General features: G+C 36.8%; 1 non-coding gene across 1 annotated transcript; it reads left to right on the top strand.

Moving 5' to 3' along the window:
• Window positions 1-4,594: 4,594 nt before the first annotated feature.
• Window positions 4,595-9,688, top strand: LOC109614139 (uncharacterized protein K02A2.6). Its single transcript, XR_009342436.1, has one exon. It is a non-coding gene; the product is annotated as an uncharacterized protein K02A2.6 (transcript).
• The last annotated feature ends 601 nt before the right edge of the window (window positions 9,689-10,289 follow it).

Here is a 10,289-nt window from a genome sequence, read left to right as displayed (position 1 = left end):
AAAAAAATATGTGACCGGCCGAGTGTACAATTGAATGGAATTACAACAGCAGCAGTAGCAGCAACAAAAATAACGACGACGACGGCGACTCAACTACAATCCCCAAAAACAATGCAATCCCCATTGTGCTCCAGCAACAAGTAACTGACACACAGAACAGAACAATACTGTCATTCTCTTTCACACTCTCGGGAATTTTAGCATTGGCACCAATACAAAACATTAGTGGAAAGTTGTTCTTGTAAATTGTGATGTGTTCTTCGATGCTGAGCATAAATGAGAGAGAGTGAGAAGAAAGTCAGGCAATATCAAATTTGGAAATGACTTAACATATATTATCCCTGCCAAAGGGAGAGTGAGTGATAATGTCATAACAATGAGTGTGTTTGCACATATGTATGAGTTTCGTTGTTGATTGTTATTAAATATGCGACATATTAATGACGGGCTAAAATTAACAAGATGTTTGACAACCAATTTCAATTGATTATTATATCACTTGCATAAAACGTCATTACTTGATGTTAGTATTAAACCGGAATACGTTATATATTCCAGTTATCAATGTTAGTAGCTAGCCGATCATCTTTATTGTTGGTAAAATAATAATAATAAATTTTACTACTCGCAGAATAAACAAAACTACATTCAATGAAAATATATATTGGCGGACAACTGGCCTCATGTGCCTACTATATATTATATTCACTATGTTACAGTTGAAATTTTCAACAAATATACTTTAATATTAGTTCTATTTAAGAGCTCAAAAATTGTTATTGAGTAAATGTTCTCAGTAAAAATTTGTAAAATCTTAGTAATGGTCTTTGGAGTTATCGAACGGCATTTTGTATTAATTTTTACAAATTATCATTAACTGCATTTAAATAAATACTGTTATTTATATTTTAACAGTACGAAGCTAGTACAAAATCTGAGTGACAATTTCATGCATTCACTTACAAAAAGTAAATTATAAAACATTTTCAACTTATTTCGCAAGTCAAAGTGGCAATAATAATAATTGTTTTTAGACATCTGAATGCGGACTACTTTGGTTTGTCAGAAAACTTGTGAAAAAATGTAATGTCGCATAGAAACAATTTGAGAAAATTCAAATTAGAAAACAAAACTATTGGAAAACAAGTTAAAAAGTATCAGTCGGTTTAGCCGACAGATGTATACCCTCAGACAATTTTCGATTATTTAAAATTTATATTGACTTGTGCTGTGATGAGGAATGTGCCAATATTGTCTATTTCGTCTTGAACCTAAATAAATATCATATAAATATTGCGATGTGCCAGGTATAGTCCACACCTGGTTACTTTCTTCATTTTATATGGGATATGTGATAATTTTAAGAAAATTTTAATATGTACATGAGGCTCTAGAAACAGGGTGAGATGAAACTCACTCGTCCAAACAGCTGTTAAAATTATGCCAGTGACAGCTCATTATATTGTTTACAAGCGTACAAAAGCATTTTGATGAGAATTTTCCAGAAAAAAAGTTATTCGTGATGGAATTCAAGCGTGATAGCGTGATTTCTTTATATTTGGCTGGAAAACTACAAGTGGCTATCGTTGGAGCACTCCAGCATTTAAATGTGAATAAATCTTGTGTGTCTCGAAACATCGCTCGTTACCGTAATTCTGGTGGCATAGCCCGACGTCAAGAAAGTGGACTGAAGAAAACAGCAACAAAAAGTAAAAAATCATTAAGTTCGGCCGGGTCAAACTTTTAATACCCTCCACCTTAGGATAAAGGAAACATTAGAGCCTATATACCAATTTTTAGACATATTCATGGGAAAATGTGCCAAAAGTCATCAAAATACCGAATATTGGGAAATTCGGCTATATGGGTCTATACAAAAACCTGGGCCTATACATACAGTGTTTCGACAAAAGAGCTAGAACCCATTAAAACCATTAAAATACCGAATATCGGGAGGTACCTTTATATGGGGGCTATACCAAAGCGTGGACCTATACATGCAATGTCTCGCCACATGAACTAGGACCCGTTATGACAAATCCAATACCAATATACCAATTTTCAGACAAATCCGTGAAAAATTATGGCATAAATCATCAAAATACCGAATATCGGGAGGTACCGTTATATGGGGACTAAACCAAAACGTGGACCGATATATCTCATTTTCAATACCAACCATCCTAGACACAATACAAATTACTCTGCTAAATTTTGGCGCTCTATGTCAAATAATGTGGGCTGTATCGTGATTTCAACAGACAGGATGACAGACAGACAGACGGACATCGTTAAATCGACTAAGAATTTTATGCTGATTATGAATATATATACTTTATGGGGAATGAATGAAACGGAATGACAAAGTTAATATACCCTCCTTTCCAAAGTGGAGGGTATAAAAAGAGAAAGAAAAAAAGAAGCAACTTGATCGAAACCCGCGTCGCAGTGGCCGAAAATGGCTAGTGAGCTGAACATATCGCAATATTCCATTCGGCAAACATTGAAAAATGAGCTCGGAGTAAAGCCATTGAAATTCCAAAAAGTGCAAGAACTTACACCGCAGCGGAAAGAAAGGCACCACAAAATACGAAAGTGTCGATCACCTCAACAGCAGAGCAACATTCGGGTAGCGTGTGACGATTTCATTGGCCGTTTGAAGGCCATAATTCGTGCCAAAGATTACCAACTGGAACAAATCTAAACTTATTCTAAAATTTTATGGTATTTCCGACATTTTTTGCTTTCATTCAATAATATTTAGAAAAATGTAAAAATTATGGCGTTAGACTTTGTTACCGTATTTTTATCTCACAAAACATATATTTTTTTATGAAATGAAAATGTATCTTCCTTTTGAAAATCGTTAATTGTTAAGAATAATTTCAAAATAAATGATACAATTATTTATTTTATTTATTTATTATTAAAAATAATATAATTGTTTAAATTCATCAGCATCTAACTCTTCCATTTCCATTCATTTCTTCTTCTGATTCTTCTAAAATATGTTAAAGTAACATATTTTTAGATCTTCGAAATTTTCACTCTGCTGTTGTCACTTTTCTTTAGTGTAGATCAAAAAAATAGATCATATTCATTAGATTCACTTGTGATAATAAAATCAATTTACACAAGAGACCTCTATCTTTTTTTTTTTTGTGTTCCCAAAACGCCAACAACTACAATCAAAATTTCGTATTTCTTTTCCAATCTAAACTAATCAGATGAATTTTCGTGCCTACACGACCGAAAGGTCTTTGAAATATGCACACATCCGTACATTGCTACTGTTCCATTTTCCATATTTATTGGGTGGCGACATGTGTAACCAAGTGCATTTGGAGTGCAATTGTTAGATTAGTTAAGAAAAGGTAATCACTGAGCTGCAGCACAAACGTTTTCACACCCAAGAGGGTATAGAACATATAAAATAACAATTTTTGAGTCATTCTACTTATTATTTGAAAAAAAAAAGTTTACTTCAAAAGCATGAGGCAAAAGGTTAAATCGAAATAATGAAAATAAAAATCAATTAATGAAAACATGGCTATAGATAAATATTTTTAAATGGGTTATCAAAAAAATATATTTTGTTTTTGGTAATACCTACACCAAAAAAACCAACAACAAGGCCACGTATTTTCGGTGAACAAAAGAAATTTGTTGATGGAAAGTCTTTAATACTTAGCCTACTTAATTTATTGTTATCAAAAAGATAATCTACTGGCGTTTGAGCACGATGACTATTGATTTTAATCAACCTATATTTATTGAACAAAGCTAAAATCAAAATTTTCTGTAAGCATTTTAACGAAATTCGACTTTTTTTGTTCTTATGTACAGTTTTTACAGATGTGTTTTTTTTTAATTATGGATTTCAAGGCCATTCAGAGCTTTTTATATATAGAGCTTTATACATAGATTTTTATATATTTTCTCGAGGTCATCTATAAATGGAAAACCTTCAGTTATTCCATACATACAGCTTCTAGAGATTTTATAACAAACAAGTAAAAAAGCTTTAAGTGCGGCATGTCCGAACTTTGAATACCCTCCACTATTTGGAATGAATCTGTAATTTTCAAAAAAAAAAATTAAATCCGATAAAAATTCTTATAAAATCTTAAAAATACCGAATGAAGCCGTAATATATTAGGGTGGATACGACGACGTGGACCTGCATAGGCAACTTTTGTCATAAGCCATTACAATATTCAAATGCGAAACTTAAAAAAGATTCAGTGAATAATGTAGCTAAAATCATCAAAATACCGAATATAGGGAGGTACCATTATATGGGCGCTATACCAAAGCGTGGACCTGCACAGACAATTTTCTGTCGTAAGCTATAGTATCCATTACGAACTTCAAATACCAAATTTGAAACAATTCCGGTGAATAATGTCACTAAAATAGTCAAAATAACGAATATCGGGAGATGTCGTTATATGGGGCCCATGCCAAAACGTGGACCTACATGGCCCATTTTCAATACCAAAATTCCTGCGGACTAATATTGTTGTATACGTTACGTATTCAATAACTACTAAACTACTATCGATGTAAGCATATGTAATAAACACCATCACTCAGTTGTTATGAGTTACCTGAAGGCAACAGTTGTTTTACTAGCAGACCGGGATATATAACAATTATGGCGACGAGTGAACCAAAACCGCGTGGCAATTTTCAAATGGAGCCATTTGATGAAAAGGCTACAACCTGGAATCGTTGGGTGAAATGATTTGAGACGGCGTTGGCGATTTTTGGTACGAGCGAGGCGATGAAGGCTAAATATCTATTACATTTCATGGGTACAGAGGCTTATAATAAGCTATGTGACAAGGCTTTACCCTTGATACCAGAGGAATTGCAGTATGATAATATTTGTGAATTGCTGGAGAAGCATTATAACCCTAAACCCAATGAAATATTTTTGAACTTTAAATTCCACTCACGTAAGCAAGAACCTACAGAATCCGCCGCAGAATATTTAGTGGCTTTGAGACATCTAGCAACGGGCTGTGGATTTGGTGAATACCTGGACAAAGCACTGAGGAACCAGTTTGTGTACGGCATAGGGAACAGAAAGATTCAAGGCCGGTTATTGGAAAAGGACGATTTAACATTAGATGATGCAATACATTTGGCAAACATGTTTGAACAAGCTGAAAAGGGGTTCCAGGAAATGAATAAGCAGCAAGAAGCCGTTGACATGGTGAATATGAGAAAGACAAAAGAGAGGGAGAAAAGAGTCAGAGAGACAGAACAATGAGCGAGATCGAAACTGAATACAAACTGTGACAGATGTGGCAGCAGTAAGCATAATCCAAACGATTGCCGTCACATAAATTCTGTATGCAATTTTTGCAGAAAGAGAGGCCACTTAAGGCGTGTGTGTTTTAAAGCAAGATCTACAATGAAACAAATATCTGACGGCGAAGTCAGTGGAAAGGAGGACTCAGAGCAAGAAGTGTGTAAGATGGAAAGTAATGGACAGAGCCCCAGCATACGGGATAAAATTCTATGTACATTGGAAGTAAATGATCGTAATATCACATTTGAAGTTGACACGGGAGCGCCGGTCACCATCATAAGTCTTGCCGATGCGTACAAATATTTTTCGAAGAAAATACGAATTCATGAACCAGATTTGGAACTCTATAGTTATTGCAAGACGCCTATAGATTGCGCGGGATACATATGGGTGAAAGTAAGAGCCAAAGACATAACAAAAGTCAAAATGTATTTAGTACGGGCCAATCGGAAACCATTGCTGGGAAGAGAGTGGCTGCGGTTAGTTAAATTGGACTGGCTGAAGATGTTAAAAGGAAAGAGTGTGTCAGCGGTAAGCGTAAACAAAATTCAGGAGTCGGCGAATTTGGAAGGTCAGTTAAGGAGTATCTTGGAGAAATATCCAAATTTATTTTCGAAGTCAGTGGGCAAAATTAGGGGGTTTCAGGCGCGTTTGAATATTAAAACCGATGCTGTCCCGAAATGTATGAAGGCGCGACGAGTACCTTTTCCACTGTTGCAGAGAGTGGAAGATGAATTAGATGACCAAGTAAAAGCTGGATTATTGGAAAAAGTGGAACGTAGCGAGTGGGCTACACCAATCGTGGTGGTCAGAAAGAAAGATGACAAGATACGAATTTGTGGAGACTACAAGATAACGATCAATCCGGTCTTAGTGGTGGACAAGCACCCATTGCCTACAGTCGACGAATTGTTTAGTACAATGGCAGGCGGTGAAAAATATTCGAAGATTGACTTGTCCAAGGCATATCTGCAGTTAGAAGTACATCCAGATGACCAAAAGTTCTTAACCCTGAGCACACACAAAGGATTATTTCAACCAACAAGATTAATGTTTGGCGTTGCTAGCGCCCCGTCTCAGTGGCAAAGATTAATGGAGCAGTTATTAGCGGATATACCGGGTGTTAAGGTGTTCCTGGATGACATTAAAATAACAGCCAAGGATGAGAGGACACACTTAGACCGGTTAGAAGAGGTGTTAAAAAGATTAGACCGATACAATATGCGAATAAATCTTGCTAAGTCGGAATTTCTGCGAGAGAGTATTGAGTATTGTGGTTATGTGATTGATCGACAAGGAATTCGTAAGATACCAGCCAAGATTAAGGCTATTCAAGAAATGAGATATCCGGCAACCAAGGACGAAGTTCGATCATTTTTGGGACTAGTGAATTATTATGGTCGTTTTATAAAAAATTTGAGCTCTATAGTTTACCCTCTAAATCGATTACTGCACAAAGAAGTTCCATTTAATTTTGATGCTAAATGTAAATGGGCTTTCGAAGAAGTAAAGAGACAAGTGGGATCAGAGGTGGTGCTGACACATTATGATCCAAGAAAAAAATTAACATTGGCAGTGGATGCGAGCCCTACGGGTGTGGGAGCCGTATTGAGTCACGAATTTGGCGATGGAACGGAAAGACCTATACAGTTTGCATCGCAAACTTTAAATGCAACACAGAGACGGTATAGCCAAGTAGACAAGGAGGCATACGCAGTAATATTCGGGGTAAAAAAGTTTTTCCAATATGTATATGGAAGGGAATTTACTTTAATTACCGACAATAAAGCAATATCACAGATTTTTGCGCCTGACAAGGGATTACCGGTATTGTCTGCAACGCGTATGCAACATTACGCAGTATTCCTGGAATCTTTTGATTACAAGATTCGTTTGCGTAAATCTAAGGAGAATGGGAATGCAGATGCGCTATCGAGGCTTCCTGTAAATGAATGCAGCAAAACAATCAGCGAGATTGATCAAATTGAAATGGAATTAATTGAGAATTTGCCAATCACCGTCAAGGAATTAGGACAAGCCACAAAAAAAGATGCGGAAGTAAGACGTTTAGTAGACAGTTTGTCATATGGCCGGAAGTGTGATCCTGCCGACAGTTTTGGAATCGACCCATCCGAATTTAGCTTGCAACAAGGATGCTTATTAAGAGGCATAAGAGTGTATGTGCCAAAACCGCTGAGAACTAAAATAATACATGAATTACATTCGGGACATTTTGGTGTATCAAAAATGAAGTCACTTGCCAGAGCGTATTGTTGGTGGAAAAATTTAGATAAGGACATTGAAAAAGCGGTTGCTGACTGTTATGAATGCCAGATCGGGCGACCAGATGTAAAGAAAGAATCGGTTCATTGCTGGTTACCTCCGAAGAAAGTTTTCGAAAGGGTGCATGTGGATTACGCTGGTCCCTTTTTGGGCAAATATTTTTTTGTACTGGTGGATGCTTTTAGTAAATGGCCGGAGGTAAGGATAGTTCGAGACATTACCACGGAGACAACAATCGAAGTATGTAGAAGTATATTTGCGCAATTTGGAATACCAAACATTCTAGTCAGCGACCACGGGACGCAGTTCAAAAGCGCGAAATTTCAAGAGTTTTTAAAACAAAATGGTATCATGCATAAGTTGGGGGCACCGTACCACCCTGCAACGAATGGTCAAGCAGAACGTTTTATACAAACTTTCAAGACCAAGTTGAAGGCAATGCCTCGTAAGGAGGAGTTACAGCGAAAAATTGATCAAATTTTATTGGCATATCGACGAGCAATTCACCCGGTCACGAATAAATCACCAGCTATGACAATGTTTGGGCGACAAATACAAAGCAGATTGGACCTCCTACTGCCCAACAATGAAGTCCGAGACCCCGAAAGACAAAAAACTACAAGAGAGTTAGCAGTAGGAGCCGCTGTAATGGCTCGGGATTATATGGATAAGCTTAAGTGGAAGCCTGGAATAGTAAGAGAGAGAATTGGTGATTTGCATTACAAAGTGAGGCTGGAAGATGGTAGGTGTTGGAACAGACACATTGATCAATTGAGAAAGATTAATGGCAGAGTAATGCTGGATAACGAAGTTGAGGAAACACATAGTGCTAGTTATGAGCCATCAGATTTGACTTTGGAGAAGAGAGAGAACCCTACAAGTATGAGTAATGCGGAACGAGAAGCAACAGACGAATGCGTGATGTCAGACAATCGAGATCAGTCCTTCGCAACGCCTCCAAGTTCTCCGGGGTCAGCATTCATCGGATTTGAAGAGCCAGCAGGGAATGGCGAGGCAGTCAACATAAGAACGAATCCTAGGAGGAATATACGGCGACCTCATCGACTAAATGATTATGTTATCGATACGGATTGAAAGGTATTAGTGTTCGGAGTTTTTAGCTAATAGTATTTTATTGAATTCATTTTATTATTTTTGTTATAAGAGAGGGGAGAGGTGTTGTATACGTTACGTATTCAATAACTACTAAACTACTATCGATGTAAGCATATGTAATAAACACCATCACTCAGTTCAAGGTAGATGTACTAGGTAATCGCATCAGCCCAGCTGACGGCACCATTAAATGTCAAAACAAATTGTTGTAATGATGAATTCGCCCTAAATGAATGCAACAACAAATTTGTTTATGTTTTCTTCCCTAAATAATTTAATAATTAATTTAAGAGCAAGTTTAGAGTGAAACCAGTAAAAAAATTAAAAGAAAATGAAAAAGTGCTCGATTTGCAATAAGAAATATTGTGATGGAAATTTAACACTATTTAGTGTCCCTAAAGACAAAGGAAGGAGGTTAGAATGGAGTGCAGCTTGAGGGATTAAGTTAGCCCCAACATCTATGATTTGTATGGACCATTTTAATCCAAAGCACATCACGGGAAGTAGTGCAAGAATTCGGCTCCAATGAATTCTATCCAATTTTTTGCGATTCTGTTCCTGGATATTATGTTGTTGGCTATTGGCCAAATTATTGAGATTTTGATATTCATATCCTGCTGTTGCTGCTATTGAATATGTGGTGAATGTATGGCCATATGCTTCGGAGTGTTGGTACCCTGATTTTGCATAGAACGATATTGGTGCTATGTTTTTTTTTTTTTTCTTTAAACCATTTTTTCTATATTTTCTATTGAATATAAATTGCGACGTTCGTTTACGACGAGAGGCACACAAAATAAAATGTAAACAAACACCTCGTTTCTGATTGGTTGAAACAAATTTGCCGCAACCTTTAAATGTCATGGCGAATCTATGTTTTTCGCCTTAGATGCCAATTTTGACATTTGAGGGGACCACAAAAGTTACTTTGTTGTAGCAATTCGCCGATGCGGTTACCTGTTAGATCTACCTTGACTCAGTTGTTATGAGTTACCTGAAGGCAACAGTTGTTTTACTAGCAGACCGGGATATATAACAAATATACATTTGAGTAAAATGTTATCAACCTACTTTATTTCGTTTGGATTCTAGAGTGATTCCACAGACGGATAGACGGACAGACATCGCTAATCAACAATATATTTGTGGGGTCTAATGCGAATATTTCAAGGTGTTACAAACGGAATGATACACTTATTATACCCTACATACTATGGGGGAGGCTTGCTTGAGGTTATCGACACTTTCATATTTTTTAGTGCCTACCTTGCTTTCCAAAATACTCCAGAGACAATAGTCCAAGGGATTGGTATCCGGAGATTTTGGTGGCCATTGTGTGCTGGAAATGAAGAGAAGAACCTCATTTTGTAACCATTCCTGGGTGGCGCGTGGTGAGTGCGATGGTGCTGAATCCTGTTGGAATGTCCAAGGTCTGCGGCCAAAATGTTCAGAATATTTTCGCGATAATATTCGGCATTTATTTTGATGCCACGGTCGATTAATACGGGCCGAGAACGACGCTTGTAAACAATATAATGAGCTGTCACTGGAATAATTTTAACAGCTGTCG

This window comes from Musca domestica, unplaced genomic scaffold, assembly GCF_030504385.1.
Source record: "Musca domestica strain aabys unplaced genomic scaffold, Musca_domestica.polishedcontigs.V.1.1 250, whole genome shotgun sequence".
Classification (NCBI taxonomy): Eukaryota; Metazoa; Arthropoda; class Insecta; order Diptera; family Muscidae; genus Musca; species Musca domestica.
Note: the sequence above shows the minus strand (reverse complement) of the source record. Positions and strands in the feature narration are given on the sequence as shown.